We start from the raw sequence: 19,813 nt of genomic DNA, 5'->3' as shown, positions 1-19,813 counted from the left end.
GTAAAAGCTTAAAAATAAATAAATAGGGATCAGACTCAGGAATGTGATGTAGAGCCAGAGGACTTGACAGCAATATTGCAAAACTAATTTATGCTTTGGAAAGGTCACTAGACAAAATTTAAGATTTATTCCAAATTTGACAATCTAGAAATCTTTGCAATACTATCCCACAGAGGTTAAGAGATATCTTGTAATTTCCCAACTAAGTATCTCTGGGACTATGAGATGCCCTAAGAATTTTCAAGCTGTTCTGTGGACTTTGACCAAAGTTTCACTCTATTTTAAGTTATCTTCCACTAACACCTTCTTTATTTCTGGTGATGCACACTCTGAGAGGCTCGTAGTGCACTGAGAAGTAAGTCATACATGGAAGAAATCCTTACACAAGAAGTTGCTGGACTAGATTGTGGCAATCTGTAACCTAAGTATAGAGTCAAGACTGTTGAAATGAAAGATTAGCTAAACTGTGTATGAGTAGCTGTTCAGAAAAACGAGGGCAAACTCTGAATGGGTGGAACATGAGAATCCCAAGGAAAGCCTCCAGAGAGCTTCATAAGGAGAAAATCTTTTCTATTGGTTCAGATTCCACAAATAAGTTGGCTTGGTGGGATTTACAGGAATATATTCAGTGCTGGGGGATGATAGGTGAATCACCTTGAATAAGGACAGAGAGCTCCTTGGGTCCCAAGCTGTTATCCTTTCATAATGAGGCTCTACTGTCTGTTTTTGGCATCCCTTTCTACTTGCATGGCTTGTGGTAAGTATTTTGAAAATAAAAACATCTAGGATCTGGGTGGCACATTTAGCAACCCAAGTTTTGAGCAGAGACAGGTGGATATGCTCTAAGGAAAGGGCATGACTGATTCATATTTGAGGAGCAATCACTCTGGTCATAGATTTGTAGCACTCATACTGCGGAGTTTTGTTCTGGACAGAATGAGACATGGGAGGATAAGCACTATGAGCTTCTAGGGCATACAAACAGTGCATAAGTGCAGTGAAGTAACATCATATCTCACATATGAGAATTAAGAGAGCTCAGTTTTCATCCTTAGTCCAGATATGGTTCTCTCATTTAAAGATATTTAATATTTATGAGCTCTGTGTCTTTAAATAAGATAGTTAACTTTATTGTGTGTGGGTCAACCATTCTTTTTCCACCCATCTTTAATGTAAAGATGTCTATAGTGCCTACCTCAGGAGTTTATAGTGTGGATGAAATGGATTATTTCTAAAACCATTTGAATGGTCATTTTTCATCAAATTAGCAGGTCTGCAACCTCCTGAATATGTGGATGGTGAATAGCTTACACAAAAGAGACAAGTGTTATTATATAAGGCTCCACAAAGGTCAGAACCCTCTAACAGAATTCACCAATTCTTGCGAGCTGAGACAAAGACTTTTTCCAGGCAATCCATATTTATTAGATTTTCAAACAAAGGAAGGGAACATGAGGCCATCTCAGGAACTGCACAGGACCTTGGTAGTCAGTTCAGACTTCTCCAAGTAGTAAATTTTGCCAACTAAAGAGAACTGCATTACCTTTAAGATCAGCAGCTTTATTGCTCTGGAATAGTGGGTTTCAGCCATCCATGTCCTTGGTTGCCTCAACTGTGGCATCATCTTGATTTTGGAGCACAATTTATATGCTCTTTTCCAATGCAGGCATCCCTGTGTCCAGCAACTTAGCCCTGTACAGCGAATCTCCAACAGTCTTTGTCTTAGAAGATGTGTAAGAAAGGAGAAAATAGAGGTGATGAATTAAAATGGAGTTATTTCCAGAATTTCAGATGTGTTCAGGCCAAAACATCAGGAGTTAGTGGTCCCTGAAAGGTAGTTTGTTACTTAGAATTACCAAATAAATGATACCGTCAGTGCAGTGGAGAGGGTATGACAAAAGAAGCAGCAGTTGGGAGGGACTCTGAGTGATTGGACATTGTCAGTAATGTCTCATAGACGAAAGCGTCAGAAGAGAAATTAAATTCTTGGTTAATAGAGATCTATAAATGGGGGACTTCAATATAGATTTGTACCCTATGATGGGCAGAGAAATTGGAACAGAGAAACATGGACTCTCTGGAGATAATATAAAGAGACAAACCCTGTTTTCACTGGCTCCTGAAACCAGATAGTACTCAAGTATCAGCATCCTAAGATCACTGAGATCAATAGGATTTTATCTTTTCTCTGGCTATGTAACACTGTGAAAGAACTGGATTGGAGTAAAGAGCAGAGAAAAGAACTAAAGTTGGAACTGTTCATTACTGCTGGTTACCTTGGCAATGCCATTCATTCACATCTTTAGGAAGTTCATATAGACTGTGTACAATTTTATACTTCTCTCATCTGTAACATGACCATATTCAATCTAACCTAGAAAAGATTTTTTTTTTTTGAGAGTCAGGTTTAGAGAATAAGAGTGTATGTATGTCACGAAGTGTGAAAACTTTTGTAAGCTAGATGGTCACTACTGTTACTTTCCTTACTGTTTAAGCTTTCCAAGCCAACTACTATTTCACAATAGGCAATCTGGCTTCAGCCTACTTTATGTAGTTTCACAGTTATCACTGAGCTAATACAGATCACACCTAGAAATTCCTGCTGTACACTCCTTCACCTCTGTGAAGCACTTGGCACTCCTGCATCATAAAACTGGTCTTTTTCGGGGCTGGGGATTTAGCTCAGCGGCATAAGTGCCTGCCTTGCAAGCAGGCAGTCGTGAGTTAGATCCCTGGTACTGGTAAAAAGGAAAAAGACCAAAAAAAATTTTTAAAAAACTGCTCTTTTTCTCTGAAGAACCCACATCCTGTTAAGAACCAAATCCTCGGTCACAATTCCTTGTGCACATCTCCCTTTTTGTTCCTAACATTTTCTCCTAATTATTAAAGGGGATCTATGTGTAGTACAGAAGCCTTGGGAAGCATAAATGGATATCTCAAGAAGTGCATCTTGTGATGGCAATACCTAGCAACAAGAATGAAAGAAAGAAGCAACAGATTTGCCCTTAGAAAAATGTCCCATTTCTCTCTCCTGTAGAAAGATCTGTTCAGGACATCAGAGGAAGAGTGTGGAAGTTTATTGTGTCCTCAGTTTAGAACTGTTTCTGCTTCTCAGTAGTCCACCAGGTAAAACTCGGTTCTTCAGCCTGTCTTCCAAGGCCTTTCCTGATACACACCTGCTCATTCTAGGATTATCTTCCACTCTCTGTGGACTTCATCTGAGGATATTCATGTACTGCTTGCTGTTTCTTCCCAGCCAGGTGCAGTATGCTGCTGGCTGTGATTATCTGCACATTTTCTCCATTGATTTTTATACATTCTCATTCTATATTGTGTTGTTCACTAATTCTTGGCTATAAATTCCAGGTTTTCTGTACCAGTGAGTGCCTCACTCCTTGTTCCAACTCTTTTAACAACTTTCTGATTGCACCATGGGGACACACTGTCTCCCATCCCAGTATTTAGTTTGTCTGTGGCACCTTGTCCTCACAAATTCAGCTTGAGGAAAGAAGCCACCTCTTGTGCATCCTCTCATTAGCATGAATGCAGCACCAGGATTCTAATGGATACTTGCTTCCAAGGCAAGGACTGAAGGTTGTATTCATTCTCAGCAACTCTCCATTGTGTAGAGACTGTTGCCTGGGTGTTTTCCTATTATCTGTTCAAATTGTCTGCTCTATGCAGCCTTTTGAGTCAGGAAGGACACTTCCCCTTATCCTCATTTTACTTGAGAAGAAACTGAGTGCTAGTGGGTTTGGGTGACTTACTCAAGCTTATGTGACTAGGAAATGGCAAAACCAAACTAGAATCAAGTGCTAACCTCATCTTTTTGATGTGCCCACTTTTCCTCTCCATATCCAGCTGAATACCCTTCCTCACCACCTGTGGTGGACACCAAGTATGGCAAAGTCCTGGGGATGTATGAAAGTGTAGAAGGATTTGTAAAGTCTGTGGCTGTCTTCCTGGGAGTTCCTTTGCCAGATCTCCTCTTGGATCCCTGAGGTTTGCTTCTCCACAGTCTCCAGAGTCATGGAACTTGTGAAGAACACAACATCTTACCCTCCTATGTGAGTCAGTGGTCTTGGGTTTCACCTCTTTCGTAGGGAATGTTTGTCTTAGAGGGATGCAGGAAGGCAGAGCACCCAATGATTGGGTTACATTTTGTACTAAAACTCGGTAGAACACTGTTGAATGTTAGAAACATTTCCCTAATTTCACTTCAGTATGTTTTTCTTAATCTTTAACACTTGCTGTATTACAGGAATGATCTAACTTCTAACAAAATATTAGCGAACAACACAAAAGCTTCTCCCTTCATAAAGCTTGAATGTAACAGGTATAGAGAGATAGTAGATAATATACAAATTCATAAATGATTTGGGTATTCTATCAGATTATGCAAAGGATTCTGGAAATAAGTAGTGAACACTGAGGAAGAGGGAGGGTGATATGGTGTCTGTTCTCCATTTTAAGCCTTTTCATGGTTGACAGAAGAGTGCATAAAAAAAGGAACATGGTGCAGTATATTACTTTGGTTACACTTTCAACTGCTCATTCCAAGGTGTGTCTAGATTGCCATGCTCCAGTCACTGTGGTTACCTGAGAAAAAAAATCCTACAATGTCCAATTGGCTTTACTTTTTTATTTTTATTTTTCATTTATTTTAAAGAGAATAAAACAAAAGAGTACAGAGCAAAACAGAACAGAACAATGTAAGCAACACAGCACTTCACAACAAGACAATCAGATATTAACAGTAGCTATCATAATGTCTCTTTCTTTAAAATAGTTGAGCATAGCTTCACACACAATAATATCAAACATAACAAAATAGTGTAAAGCCATTCAAGAGAATGAAAGTATTACAGAGCATTCAAACTCAAATAACAGAAAAATGAACAACGGCCACTAAAATATCTCATTTTCCATAAAAATTTATTTATACTATCACACATTTTAAAACCTAATAAGACATAACAGGATAGAACCAATGGAGATAGAAGAACAAAAGCATGGTGTGGCTTCAAAGCAAGATGACATTAAGTCAGCAAGGCTACCATAATGTCTTCTTTTCTTCAAAGTATCAGTTCTTACCATCACACATAGTAAAAGCAAACATAACAATAAAACCATTCCAACCAATGAATGAAAACATTATGAGACTTCAAAGCAGTGTAATGGAGAATCATGATTACCATAAAATCTTATGAAACCTTACCATTTCTTATACAAGGGAGACCATCTGGTATTTATACGTGTGAGTTTGATTTATTTCACTAATGGGTATGGTCTCAAGTTGCGTCCATTTATTTATAAATATCTCAATGTCATCATTTTTTATAGCTGAGTAATACGCCATTGTGTAAAAACATCGCAACTTTTTTATCCATTCCTCAGTTGATGGGCACTTGGGTTGTTTCCAAGATCTGGCTATTACAAATTGTGCTGCTATAAACATGGGTGCACATATATCACTGTGGTATGATGCTTTCAGTTCTTCTGGGAATATGCCTAGAAGTGGTGTAGCTGGGTCAAATGGGGCTTCCAGTCCCAGTTTTCTAAGAAATCTCCAGACTGACCTCCACAATGGTTGCACTAGTCTACACTCCCACCAACAGTGCAGGAGAGTTCCTTTTCCCCACAGCCTCTCCAGCATTTGTTGGTGGTGGTTTTCTTGATCTTGGCCATTCTTTCAGGAGTGAGATGAAATCTCAGTGTGGTTTTAATTTGCATTTCTCCAGCGACTAATGATGATGAATGTTTTTTCATATATTTATTTGCTGTTTGTATTTCTTCATCTGAGAATTGTTTATTCAACTCAGATGACCATTTTTTGGATTGGGTCTTGAATTTTGGGGGTCTGAGTTTTTTTAATTCTTTATATGTTTTAGACAGAAGTCCTTCGTCTGAGGGGCAGTTCACTAAGATCTTTTCCCAGTTTGTGGGTTTTCTTTTCACTATGCTGGAGATTTCTTTTGACATGCAGAAACTTTTTAATAAGAGGTGATCCCAGTTATTGACTCTGGGAAGTATTTCCCGTGTGGTTTGAGTCCTATTCATGAATTCTCTACCTACCCCTGTGTCTTCAAGATTTTTACCTAATTTGTCTTCTAACAGATTTAGTGTTTCTGTTTTAATATTTGGATCTTTGATACATTTAGACTTTAGTACATGGTGATAGGCATGGGTCTAGTTTTAATTTTTGGCATATACAGAGCCAATTTTTCCAGCACCATTTATTAAACAGACTGTTGTTCTTCCAGTGAACATGTTTGGCTCCTTTATGAAGGACAAGATAGCTGAGTGTGTTTGTAGTTGGAGCTGCATCTTCTAATCTATTCCATTGATTTTTAGGTCTTTTTTTTAATTCCAGTACCATGTTGATTTTACTACAGTTGCTTTGTAGTATAACTTCAAGTCAGGGATTGTGATGCCTCCTACCTTGCCTTTGCTGTTTAGAACTGCCTTTGCTATTCTAGGTCTCTTCTGATTCCAGATGAATTTTAGGAGTGATTTCTCTAGATATGAGGTATGCTATTGATATTTTGATTGAGAATGCATTGAATCTGAATAACAATTTTGGGAGAATGGTCATTTTCACAATATTTCTTTTTCCTATCCATGAACAAGGGATTTCTTTCCATTTTCTGAGGTCCTCTTCAATTTCTTTTTTCAGGGTAATATAATTTTCCCTGGATAGATCTTTTACTTCTTTTGTTAGATTAATTCCTAAGTATTTCATTTTTTTGGATGCTAGTGTGAAGTGTGTGGCTTTCTCTTATCTCTCAGTGATTTTGTTGTTAGTGTATAGGAATGCTATTGATTTTTGACTTTGTATCCAGCTACATTGCTGAATTTATTTATTATATGTAGGAGTCTTTCAATGGAGTTTTGGGGGTATTCTCTGTAGAGTATCATGTCATCTGCAAACAATGGTAATTTGACTTCCTCTTTTCCTGTCCTTATTCCTTTTATTTCTCTCTCTTGTCTAATTGCTCTGGCTAGTATTTCCAGTACTATGTTGAATAGGAGTGGTGATAATGGACATCCTTGTGTTCTGCCTGATTTTAAAGTAAAGTCTTTCAGTTTTTGGCCATTTAATATGATGCTTGCCACTGGTTTGTCATAGATGGCTTTTATCATATTGAGGTAAAGACCATTTATTCCAATTCTCTGTAAGATTTTTATTGTGAATAAGTGTGGTACCTTATCAAAAGCTTTTTCTGCATCGATTGAGATGATCATATATTTTTTGTTTTGCCTCTATTGATATGGTGGATTGCATTTATTTATTTATGTATGTTCAACCATCCCTGCATTCCTAGGATGAATTGCACTTGGTCACGGTGTGTAATCTTCTTGATGATTTGCTGCATCCTGTTTGCCAATTGTAGAGAATTGTACAACATTGAGAATTTTTGCATCTATGTTCATTAGGAAGATGGCCTATAGTTCTCTTTTTTAGCTAGGTCTTTCTCGGGTTTTGGTATGAGAATAATATTTGTTTCCAGGAATGTGTTAGGAAGAATTGCTTCCCCTTCAATTTCATTAAAGAGTTTGAAGAGTGTCGGTATTAAGTCTTCTTTTATTTCTTGTAGAATTCCACAGTGAATCTGTATTGTCCTGGGATCTTGTTTGTTGGTAAGGATTTAATTACATTTTCAATTTCATTAATAGAAATTTGGTTATTCATCAGTTTTACATCTTCTTGGCCCAGCTTTGGTCATTCATATGTTTCTAGGAGTCTGTCCATTTCTTCTGTGTTATTGAACCTATGAGAGTCAAGTTTTTGAAAGAGGTGTTGATGATCTTCTGTATTTCCACAGGGTCTGTAGTGATTTCATCTTTTTCATTCCTTATTGCATGAATTGGGATTTTTTCTTTCACTTTTTAAATAAGGCTAGCTAGGGGCTTATCAATTTTATTTATTATTTCAAAGAACCAACTCTTCAATTCTTTGATTCTTTGTGTTGTTTTCTTAGTCTCTATTACATTAATTTCTACTCAGATTTTTTACATTTCCTTCCTTCTTTTGGCTTTGGGCCAGACTTGTTCTTTTTCTAGATGTTTGAGGTGTAGCATCAGGTTGTTTATTTGTGTTTGTTGTGTTTTCCTGATATGGGAATTCGCTGCAATAAATTTTCCTCTGAGGACTGCTTTCATCTCATCCTACAAATTCCAGTAAGTTTTATTTGTATTTTTGTTTTCTTGTATGTATTGTTTAATTTCTATTTTAATTTCCTCTGTGACCCAGTGATTGCTCAAGAGTGTATTATTCAATGTTTTCGTGGGTTTTTGTAGTTCCTTTTGTCATTAATTTCTAGTTTCATGGTACTATGATCCAATAATGTGCATATGATAATTTCAATTGTTTTGCATTACTTATGTTCTGTGGGCTAGTATATGGTTTATTTTAGTGAATGTCCCATGTCCTGCTGAGAAGAATGTATATTTTGATGTTGTTGGATGGAACACTGTTTATACATTTATCAAGTCTATTTGTTCACAATTGTGATTGAGTTCTGTTACTTTTTTGCTTATTTTCTGTCTAGTTGATCTGTCCTTTTGTATCAATGTCATGTTAAGGTCTTCTGTTATAATTGTGTTATTGTTTATTTGATGTTTCCATTTATGTTAATATTTGTTTTGTATAGCTGGGTGCTCTCGAATTTGTTGCATAAATATTTAAGATTGTTATCTCTTCCTCTTGAAGTTTCCCCCATCTAATATGTAGTGAGCTTTTTTATCTCTTCTGATCATTTTTGGTTTGAAGTTCACATTGTCTGCAAACAGTATAGCTACTCCTGCTTTTTTTTTTTGCATTCCTATTTCATGAAGTATTGTTTTCCATCCTTTGACTTTCAGTCTATGAGTTTCCTTTTGTGTTAGTTGGGTTTCTTGTAGACAGTATATGTTGGATGTTGTTTCTTGATTCATTCTGCCACTCTGTTTCTTTTAAATGATGAACTGAGGCCATTTACATTAATGGTTATAACTGTTATATATTGGTTTATTTTTGACATGTTGCCTTTCTGCTGTTACTTCTTACCTTTCCACTCTATTTAATTATCTGCCTTGCTTAGTGGTTTTTTCTTACATCTCTCTAGAATATCTTTTTGTATTCTTTGCAGGGTTGGTTTAGTTGTCATGACATTATTTAGCTGTTCTTTGTCGTGGAAGTATCTTATTTCTCCATCCATTTTGAAGGACAGTTTTGCAGGGTATATCAGTCTGGGTTGGAAGTCATTTTCCTTTAGGATCTGAAATACTTCACTCCGTGGTCTTCTAGACTTCATTGTTTATGTTGAGAAGTCTGCTGTGATTCTGATAGGTTATTCTTTGTAGATTATCTCTCTTTTCTCTCTAACAGCTTTTAATATTCCGTTCTTATGTTGGATTTCTGGGATGGTGTTTTTTATATGTCTGGGTGTAATTTTATTTTTGTTATGGTTATTTGGAGTTCTGCATGACTCACTAATCCATATGTCAGTTTCCATTCTCATGTTTGGGAAATTTTCAGATATTACTTCTGTAAATAACCTTTTGAGGTTGATATCATTTGTGTAGTCCCCTTCTTTTTCATTTACCTCTATCAATCACATGTTGTTTTTCTTTGCATCATTTTGCAGCTGTTGAATTGTTATTTTCTCTTTCCTTGTTATTTAAAAAAATCTTTCCTTTCTAGTTCATTAGCTGCAATCTTGTCTTGAGATATGAAATTGTATCTTCATTTTCATTGAGGCAGTTTTAGCAACCTTCAATGGAATTTTTGATTTCCTGTATATCTTTTTGAATGTGTTTCATAAATTCTGTTTGCTTCTTATATTGTTCATTCATGGTTTCCATCTTTTTGCATTGTTTCTCTAATTTTTACAATGTCTTCTTTAGATGTGTTCATCATTTCTTTCATTAAATTTATACTTTTTTCTCTTATCTGGAAAATTACTTCTGATTTGAGTTCTTTTATAGCTTCCTGAATTTGTTTCTTTATTTTAGTTGCTATTATTTCAGGTATTTCTGGTGTATGGCTTATATTTTCTTCTATGTGAATCTCCTAGAAGGTTTAAGATTGCATTTTGGTCTTTTATTTTGTCATTTTTCTATATTTCTGGATTTCAAGTTATGTTCTAAAGCTTCACTCAGCTGTGTTGGAGATCACCTCTTGTGCCCTCACTGGGAGTGATGGACCAAAGTGCTCCCCTGAGCCAACACAAGTGTGCTGGCACTTACCTCATGCACCCTCTGCTCCCTGGATTGAAAGAAGGTCCCTAGGCATTTTCTAGTCAGGCCCACAGGACCTCTGGAGGGCAGTTGACTTTATAAGTATCCCCAGAGTCCCTCAGACAATGGCTTTGTGCTGAGTCCATCAAGATCTTAGAACATTTCTTATAATACATGAAAGTAAGAGCACAAAATAGCATCAACCAATCTTGTTCCTCTGTTTTTTAATCTGTAAAATGGTGACAATTACATAGTTCATATCTGGGGATTATCTGATACTTAAATGAATTAGTTCATGAGAATTTAATTTAGAGTCTGCACACAGGGTTAATTCAATATATGTTAGTTATTTGAACCTTTACTGGAACTTGGAGACCTTGAGAACAGAAGACAAACTGATTCATTTTAGCACCTTTGGTATGCAAAACCTTTAGAGAAAGCACTTACTTCACTTGACTCTGGAAATTGGAGCCCAGAACAGAAAGAAATTCATGCAGGGTCACCCAGCACATCAGATGACCTGAGACAAGAATGAAATGCACTTCTCTAGAGATTGTTTTCCAAAATGCTTGCTAAAGGTGAATTTTTGATATTTGGAAAAATTCTGCTAGGTGGTAGAAGTAGAATTTGGTTGCCTGTTGGAGGCCCATAGTTACCTGGAAAATTTAGCAGAAAGTGGGGCTGTCCTGGGAATGGAGAAAATATTATTGCCCAGAGCCAATCAGGGCAGCCTTCTTTCCCTGAACAAGAGAATCTCCAAGTGTCTGAAGAGAGACCACTATTTCCTTTTTACTCTATATAGCCTGGGAGACTCAGAAAAGTCCCAATGTTCTTATCAAGTCCTCTTGAAAGTCTCCAGCTCAATGTAATTCCACCATTCCAGGGATGATGTTTCATTTTATAGACTTCAATTTCTAAGTGCAATGTCAGGGCACACCCAACACTTGGAGCTTCCATCTAGTTGAAATTAATGTTCTTTCATCTCTGTCAGGTGTACCAAAGACCCAGTAGTGGCACAGATGGAGACAGACCCTGTGAGCACTAGAAAGAATATCACTGTCACATTTTCTGAAGACTGTCTGTACCTGAATATTTATATTCCTGTTGTTCAAAAAGGAAAAATAGGCTGCTGATAAGACTGGGGACCTTTGGGTAAGACTGGTGAGTTCCAGAATCAGGATTAATCACTGCTGGTTGGATGGTGATGAAAGCATTTTGGGGCAGAAAGTGCATGAGCCAGCATGATTCCAGGGCTCAGAGCTTCCCATTTCACAGGAAATACAAATTTTACTTTCCTCATTCTCTAAATTATCTGGGGCTTTTGGGGGAGAATTATTAACATCTAGAATATACAGCTTAGTTTTTACAAGTTTTTCACACTAAACAAAGGACAAAAAAGGATTACTTTTAGTTACTAGATTAAGAACCTAATTGTATATAGCCAAGATTTAATTTTCTAGAAACTTAGAAGTGGAAGGAACCTTTGAGAAAACTAAACAAACCTAACGTTCTTTACATATAGGGAAACTGAGGCACAGATGGAGGAAAAGCAGTCACATGGTAGTGAAGGAGAAACAAGGCCTTAGGTTTTCAGATTTTCAAAGCAGTGCTTTGACATGGACTAGGAAATGAATTACATAGGCTGGGTTTCTACACATGCCATGTATGATACCCTTCACTATCTTGAAAGTGCCGTGAGAAATTTCACTGTTCTGTGGCAGAGTTGTTTGTGAGCAACCCTGGGACAACTTCAGTAGTACTTCCTTGTGTTTCACCATAAAATCTGAGATTTTGTCATAGCTCCATTTGGCACTGGCTGGTGTTCCCATGAGTAAGCATTTCCCAAACAGCAAAGGTCAAAGATGAAGTATGCTGCCAGTGCAGACCACAGGTGGGGAGTGCTTGCTGGAAGACAGGACACAGACTCCAAAATAATCCTCTTATGGGTCCCAGAAATTGTGTGGATGTTTGTGACTCTGGGAATGGAAGTTGTCCCTGTATGTGCTTTGTCAGGCGTAAGAAAGTGAGAACAGTGAGAACAACATTTCCTTTTTTCATTGATTCACTCACTCATTCTCTTTTGCACTAACTATTACTTGAGGATTAGGAAAAGGAGAAACAAAAAACACTACCTGTTATAAATATGAAGATCCTACCTTCAAGGATCTTACTATGTTGGCTTCTTAGCATATCATTGTCAGTCAGGTCTAGGGCTCAGCCTCCACTGATTGGTGAACTTGACTCCACTCCTGCCTTGGAGATATGCCAGAATCAGAGGTCAAGAAGAAACTGGGGCTTCAGGAGGTAGAAAGCAGAAGTCTCCCCCAGCTATAGAATCAAGTTAGAGCTATAGGATCCTACTTTGACTTGTGTATTTCCTTGATCAACTTAATTTTCTGAACTTTGATTCTTCAAATAGAAAAATACCTTAGAGTATTCAATTGACTGTTAAGCTTTATTGGAAATCTGGGCACGTTCATAAACCATCACTAAATGAAGACAAGTAAGAACTGACTTTCTATGGTATGACCATGGGTAGCCCAACATCTGAGTACTGAGACCCCACTGCATGGTGAAGTTCATCTGCTACCACTTACTAGCTATGGCATTGTGATCAATAACACATGTCTCAGTTTTCCTATCTGTTATATGGAAAATATTAGTTGTTGCTTCATGAGTGTACTATTTAAAATTTCTTAGAATAGGTATGTAGATATTTTTAATAGTGGTTTTATATTTTATTAGAATAATAACTACAGTTGGGCTATTTTATTGTCCTTTCTCAGGCATTCCTTAAATGTGGACTCTTGAGATTCAAAAACTGTGATTATGAACTGTTATATCCTCTTATATTTAATTTTGATCACAGTCTCTGGCACACAGTAGGCTCTCAGATAATGTTAATTAAATCACTGAAGACTTCATGAAGGAGGTAAATTGAGGTGGGATCAGGAAGTTGGGAGGATTTGGATATATTGAAGGCAGAGAGAAGGCATGAAAGGAAAGGTCACAGTCCAGGGCATGTGTATATTTTGCATGTGTGTATTTTTCCCATTCACAAATTTTAATTCCTCAAATAGAAAGTTAACTAACATGAAGCTGAAACATAAGTTCTTCCCATGATCAGTTCATCTAGATGAATGACCAGGCATGAGGACAATGTGTCTTCCGGAGAACCTGACATTCTTAGCCTTTTCAGGTCTCATGGTGATATTCTTTGTTTGAAGAACCTTGGAAAGAGATAACAAATAAGGTCTGGGGGAAAAGGAAGGGACACCAGGGCAACTGAGGGATGCCTAAAACCCAGGCTGGTGAGTTGGACAGGAGAAAGGCTTTCATTTGCAAACTTCCTGGACACTGAACTTTGAACAATAATGGGCTTCCTGAGTCAGGGATAGGAAAAGAAAATCAAACCAGACAGTGTCTGAGATCCTTCCCAACTCTGCTTCCTGTAAGCAGTGTGAATCTGTCTTTATCCAAGTGATGGTGTGGATCCACAGAGGTGCTCTGTTCTTTGGTGGGGCATCATCCTATAGTGGACTGGTCCTCTCTGCCCTTGAGAACGTGGTGGTTGTGAGCATTGAGTCCCATCTGGGAATCTTGGGATTCTTCAGGTAAGATACTGGACATTTCTTGGCATGCAATAACTTCTGTGTTGGTGTTTTCTTTTCACATGACAAAGTACTTGACACTAAAATACTACTTTAAAGAAAAAATTACTTTTTATTTCATGCTGACACCAGGGGTTTCATTTAATTAGTCTCTGGTGATAGCACCACGGCTACTGCACACCATGGTGGAGTGAGAAAGGCAATATTCAGCATACAGCATATGTCACAAGAGAGACAAGGAGCCAAAGGGGGAGGAGTCAGGGACAGACCTGCGGTTTTATGGCAGCTCATTTTGGAAGTAACCAGTACCTCATGAGACCTATATTAAACTCTTGTAAGGGCAGCAGTTCCAGTGATCTAGGATGCTGGCACATCAAGGATCAAGTCTCAGCACATGAACCCTTTTTATGGGACAGAGAACCACATGCAAGGCAAATCATAGTAGCTGCCACAGAAAAGACGTTCAACCCCAGATGTAAATGTGCCATATATCAAAGCACTCTTTACTAAGGTTCTTACTAACAAATTTGTTACTAGATTCCAGTGAACTTTTCATTGATTAATCATACCTGTCCATTTAGTTCTGAGCTCTTGCTTGGGTTGAGTCCCTCTCCCTGTAATGCCTGATCTACCCACCAAACCCCTAGTCATTGTGCAAATCCCAGCCTTCACATTACTACCTCTGAAAAACTCATTTCCTTTTACCTGTGCTGTATGCCATTATCTGTCAAAGTTGGGAAAAAATCCTCTTCTCCAAAGTCTCCTTCTTTGATGGCACTGATAATTCATCAGAGCAGTTAAACATTGTTTAATTGACCTCACAAGCCTAAAACTGATTGTTTGAGCATATTAGAAGGATAACAAAATGTAATATAACAAATATGGGGCATTTTCTTCTGTCTTATTTTTGAAATCCAATATTGTTCTCACTGTTTAGTTGTTTTGGTTTATTGTTTTGTTTTATTCAATGTTCTTTTTGATTGGTTTTATTCTGTTTGTTTTGTTTGATTTTACTATGTCTGATGTATGGACATCTATTGTGAAGATAACAAGAGATATTATGGCAGGCATTGTAGATATTGTATTTTCCTGTTTTGAAGTTTTATATCACTTTTACTGTTTTGCTTTGATTGGCTTTATTTTGTTATATTCTGTTAAGTTTTATTCTACTTAAAATATAAAAGTGTTTTATATGTCTTTGGGAAATAGAAGAGGCAGTCTCAGAGAGGGAGTACAGATAATGCTTGTTGAGACAGATTTACAACCAGTCATATGGCCACGCTCTTCTCATAGAGGTCAATAGTGACCCAACAGGTCCAGCCCTTACTGCATGGCATTTGTCAGCAGTGGCCACAGACAACTTCTCTGAAGGACTTCAGTCTGGTTCTGCCAACCTATAGCATCCTGAGTGTCACCTTCTGTGCCTCTCAGCTATTCCTGCCCCATCCTCAGTCCTCTGTGTCTCCCTGTCTTCCACTAATCCCTGAGAACTTCTGCAGCTCCTTGTTTGCAGTACATATTTGTCTTCTAATGTCAGGTTGCATCTTTAGATATATTCTCCCGTTCTCATATATGTTTATAAGATACCTCCCATTTGCCATCTATATACTGCGATGTCCACTACCTCTCACCCAACAGTGACTCTTCTTCTCTTCCCTAAGGACCTATAGTGCAGCCACTAGTAACTCTCCCTTTCCCATTCCTCAATATAAAGACCTGATTGGTAGGGAGGATCATTTTTCTTTTTTCTTTTTTTTCACTGCATCCACTTGGCCAGCAAATCTTCTTGGCTCCAATTTTGAAATATGTTATCCTGTTATTTCTCACTTACACTTTTCTCAAACATCAAAGACCCATGTGCTCATTTTATTTGGATTTCTACAAAATGCTAATGCAGGAGAAAAGCTTTCAATAGTTATGACATCTGAAATATCAAAGCACTGTCCCACATCTCATTCTTTCTGTACCTGGTTTTGTTTTTCCTCAAGTTACTTTCAATAGTTGATAGTATACTTGCTTTTTATCTGTTTCTGGTCTGTAGTAAAGTGAAGCATAGCCAGAGATTTTGACCTGTTTTCCTCCTCATATGCAATCTTACTCTTGGATCATTCTTGGATACACTGTAGTTGGTCACCATACAGTAGCATCCCAGAGAACACTGCTGTAAGAATGAGATGCAGAGAAAGGCACCTATATCAGGCTTCATTCTGGAAGACTAAGTCAAAGATCTTAGGTCATTTTAGTCCTAACAGCATCAGTGTGACAGTTCTAATTCTCTTCCCCACCTCTGTCTCATGTACCACAGGTGCTGAACACAGCCTGGGAAACTGTGGTCTCTTGGACCAGGTGGCTGCACTGCACTGGGTGCAGGACAACATTGCCAATTTTGGATGGAACTGAGACTGTGACCATCTTTGGAGAATCAGCAGGAAGTGAGTGTGTTTCTATTCTTGTAAGTCTTCCAATCACCAAACCTTAGTCCTAAACTTGATATGGTTGCTGATGGGACCTCTTGGAGATCTGTCACGTATGCCTCTCTTTGTAAAACCTAGGTTCAGTGTTGAGTCTGCTTAGTGCCCATATCAGCTTGTAAAGAATCAAGATCCAACTCTCCTCCTGCAGGTGGCTTAGGGTCAGCTTAAATTCCTGGGGCAATAAGAATCTCCACCTTATCCTGAAATAGTAATATTATTTTTCTTTCAAATTGATTGAGTTTTCGCTAGACTTCCTAATCATGTTTATTAAGTTTATTGGTACAAATTGAATAATATTCATCTTGTGCCTTGATTCTTGTTTTTAACCCTAACACTCTCCTGCCTCCTTATTTACAATGTTTTGTTTCCAATTTATCCTTCTTTTATTAATTTTTTTCCTTTCCATTCATTCCTTTCCCCCTCTTTATTCCTGGTCCCCCTTTCATTTGAATCCTTTCTTCCTAGTTCACATTACCTATTATATATTTTGACCCTTACTTACACATTCAGTTTTTCACAGTAGAGAAACAATGCAATATTTACACATGTGTGGCTGATTTATGTCAGTTAAGAGTATATTTTCAAGATGCATACATTTTCCTAGAAATGTCTGGAGTTTATACTTCATTATGGCTGAGTAGTACTCTATTGCAGAAAAGCACATTTTTTAATCCATTCTTCTATTGATAAGTATTAACTTTGTTTCCAGTTTAGCTATATAGCTATTAAAAACTGTTGTCATAAATATGGATGGATGTATACTGCTGTGATATATTGTTTTTAATCAGGAAGTCTCATCTTATTTCTCTTGGGAAGTAGAGTAGGAGAAAAACTATGCATAGCAAGATCAAGGATATGACGTTAGTTCTGAGAGCAGGCAGGGCTTCCTGTAAGTTGTCCTGATAACTTGACTATGATTAAGAAGCAGGACAGCACTTTCTGGGAGTGTGGATCCAGTTGCACCTGGCAACATAGGTGAGCAGAAGGAGGCAGGGTAGTTGAAACCAGGGGAAATAATGGGAGGATGGAACAGGAATTTTGTGACACAGATCCAACTTGGAGTCTTGATATGGGGTTTGGGGATTGGGGGACACTAATCAATGTTACAGAAGGTGCTGAGAATTAGAAGTAATCAGGCTCTCAGTGGTGAGCACTGGGTCATCCCTTTTTCTATAATTTTGCATAAGATATTCATTTCACAGTTGACTTTCCAAAAGAAGACACTGCACATTTTTTTACAGTAGAAAAAGAAGTAAAAAATTTAAACCCAAAAGGCAAAATGGTCATTCACATTTCCACTGTCCATGAATAGTCACTGTGGAACATTAGCCATGTGTTAACAGAGTATTTTACGCAGTTCATCTCTGTATCTCTGTATGAAGCACTCTAGCACAAGCAGCAACAATTGCTCTTTCATGCCGATGATTTATGCTACAATAAATTCTTACTAATCAAAATTCTGGAAATACAAATACTTTTCTAAAATTTTGGTTGTAGTTGTGGGCACATGCTATACACTTCTAACACTATCCCTTATCCTGATGTCTGGCTGCATTCCTTTAAAGTTATCCTGCCATGAAGAAGAATGAACTGATGTTTTTCATAGGTAAATGGATGCAACACCAGACCACACTCATAAGTGAAATTAATCAGACCTATATGTGAAAAATTATATTGCCTCACTGGGGTGAGAAAGTGAATAAATAAATAGGGTCCAAAATATACAACAGATATTGTCAATTGAGATGAAACTATTTAAAAGAAAAGATGAACTATGATCAGCAAAAGGGAATAGAAAGGAAACACACACACACACACACACACACACACACACACACACGATAGTTAAGCAATAAGTTACACAGCTAGCCTCTGTTTGTTCCATGAAGGGAATGTTTTGTAATGTAGTTTAGAAAAGATGCCATTCCTGTATCCTATACTCTGAATAAGTGCTACAAAAACATCACTTTGCAATCTATCAGCTATTACAACCGTTCTACTATCCTATTTTGAAAACCAATTTCAATGCTTATCTTTTTTCTCTTTAAAATAAAATTAAAAAATAAAGTTCTCTTAGGGAAAGGGGTTATAGAGGGAGTCTGCGAAACAAGAGAGCAATCTGATGAGCTGCCATAGCTACTCAATGGCAGTATATTAAAGTGCATGGCCAGGGCAGAGAAGTGGATAGAGAGAGCCTTAAAGACAAAGTGAGCCACTGACCCCCACTCTTTCAGAATTAACTTTTCGTCTCCACTCTCTTTCCAGGTGTTTTCTCCCCTGACCAAGAACTTCTTTCACAGGGCCATTTCGCAGACTGGTGTGGTCCTCACTCCTAGTCTGTTAAGCAAGGATGTCTAGCCTCTGGCTAAGGTAGGGCTCAACCTGGAAAGATAATGTACTTTCTCTGATCTGCTGAGGTCCACTGTCGTATTTCTTGCTGTGAGATCAGATCGCTGAAGTAAGAATGACTAAGGAAGAAGAGATACTTCAAGCTTCTGTTTATAGCATTTCATATTTCATAAAATATTTTCTAGTTAATAGAAAATATCATCTGATTCCTACTTCCTGCAATTTTGTGCAAGCATTACTCTGTGGGAGATTTGGAACACACTTCTGCACTTCACCTGTATTAACACGTTTTATAAGACTAGTGCAAAGATTAACCTCACGTATGAAGGTTAAATATAAGTCCCAAGAGATTAAGTGACTTGCAGCATATCAAATAGCAAGAAAGCAGGTGAGTTGAGTTTTGAAACAAGACAGTAAGTCCTGCATTTAAGCTTTTGATCTCAATGCCAAAGAATCTCTTTAGAGACAGTCAACCTTAAAAATATCATGATTATTCTTTGGTTATGTATTTTTGGTGCTTGGGAGAACCATTACAACTATTTCAACAGATAAACTATCAGATATATATCTATTTCTGTATTTGTATCTATATTTATATGTATCCTGTCTGTCTGTCTATCTATCTATCTATCTATCTATCTATCTATCTATCTATCACATATCCATAATGTTACTGGATCACGTCCATTTAACAAAAGAACCAACACACTTTGAGATAAAAACAAACCTTACCTCTGCTGGTATAGGTTATGTTCAGTTACCTCCTACTGCATTTATACACTGGGTTTTGAATAACATTCTTTGTGTACATTGATGGAAAGAAGCTACACTGATCTGGAAGTCTGCTGCTACTTGTCTTACTTGAAGAAAACTGCTCTTGCTGCTGGGTGTAAAACTGCTTCCTCAGCTGTTATGGTTCACTGCCTGCACCATAGGATAGAGGAAGAACTCTTGGCGTCACAAAGAACTTATTAGTAGGTGTCTCTATTCTAGAGGTATCTCTGTGTACTGACCCTTAACTTTGTCTCAGCTATTCTCTTACCCTGTTTAAGTCATCTGGGGTAGTTTCTCACTTTCAGAAGCACTTTTAGGCTGCTATTCCAAACTGGGAGCTTAATTTTTTTTACTATGAAGTAGCACAAATGACAAAGATATCTA

At 37.6% G+C, this 19,813-nt stretch overlaps 1 pseudogene; it reads left to right on the top strand.

The window, feature by feature from the left end:
* The first annotated feature begins 705 nt into the window (after positions 1 to 705).
* On the top strand, positions 706 to 18,664 carry LOC100717750 (liver carboxylesterase 1F-like; annotated as a pseudogene).
* The last annotated feature ends 1,149 nt before the right edge of the window (positions 18,665 to 19,813 follow it).

The sequence above is a fragment of the Cavia porcellus genome, unplaced genomic scaffold (assembly GCF_034190915.1).
Source record: "Cavia porcellus strain 051 isolate PalLab524CR breed Dunkin Hartley unplaced genomic scaffold, mCavPor4.1 scaffold_4, whole genome shotgun sequence".
Taxonomy (NCBI): Eukaryota; Metazoa; Chordata; class Mammalia; order Rodentia; family Caviidae; genus Cavia; species Cavia porcellus.
The sequence above is the reverse complement of the archived record's forward strand: the minus strand, read 5'-3'. Positions and strand labels throughout refer to the sequence as shown.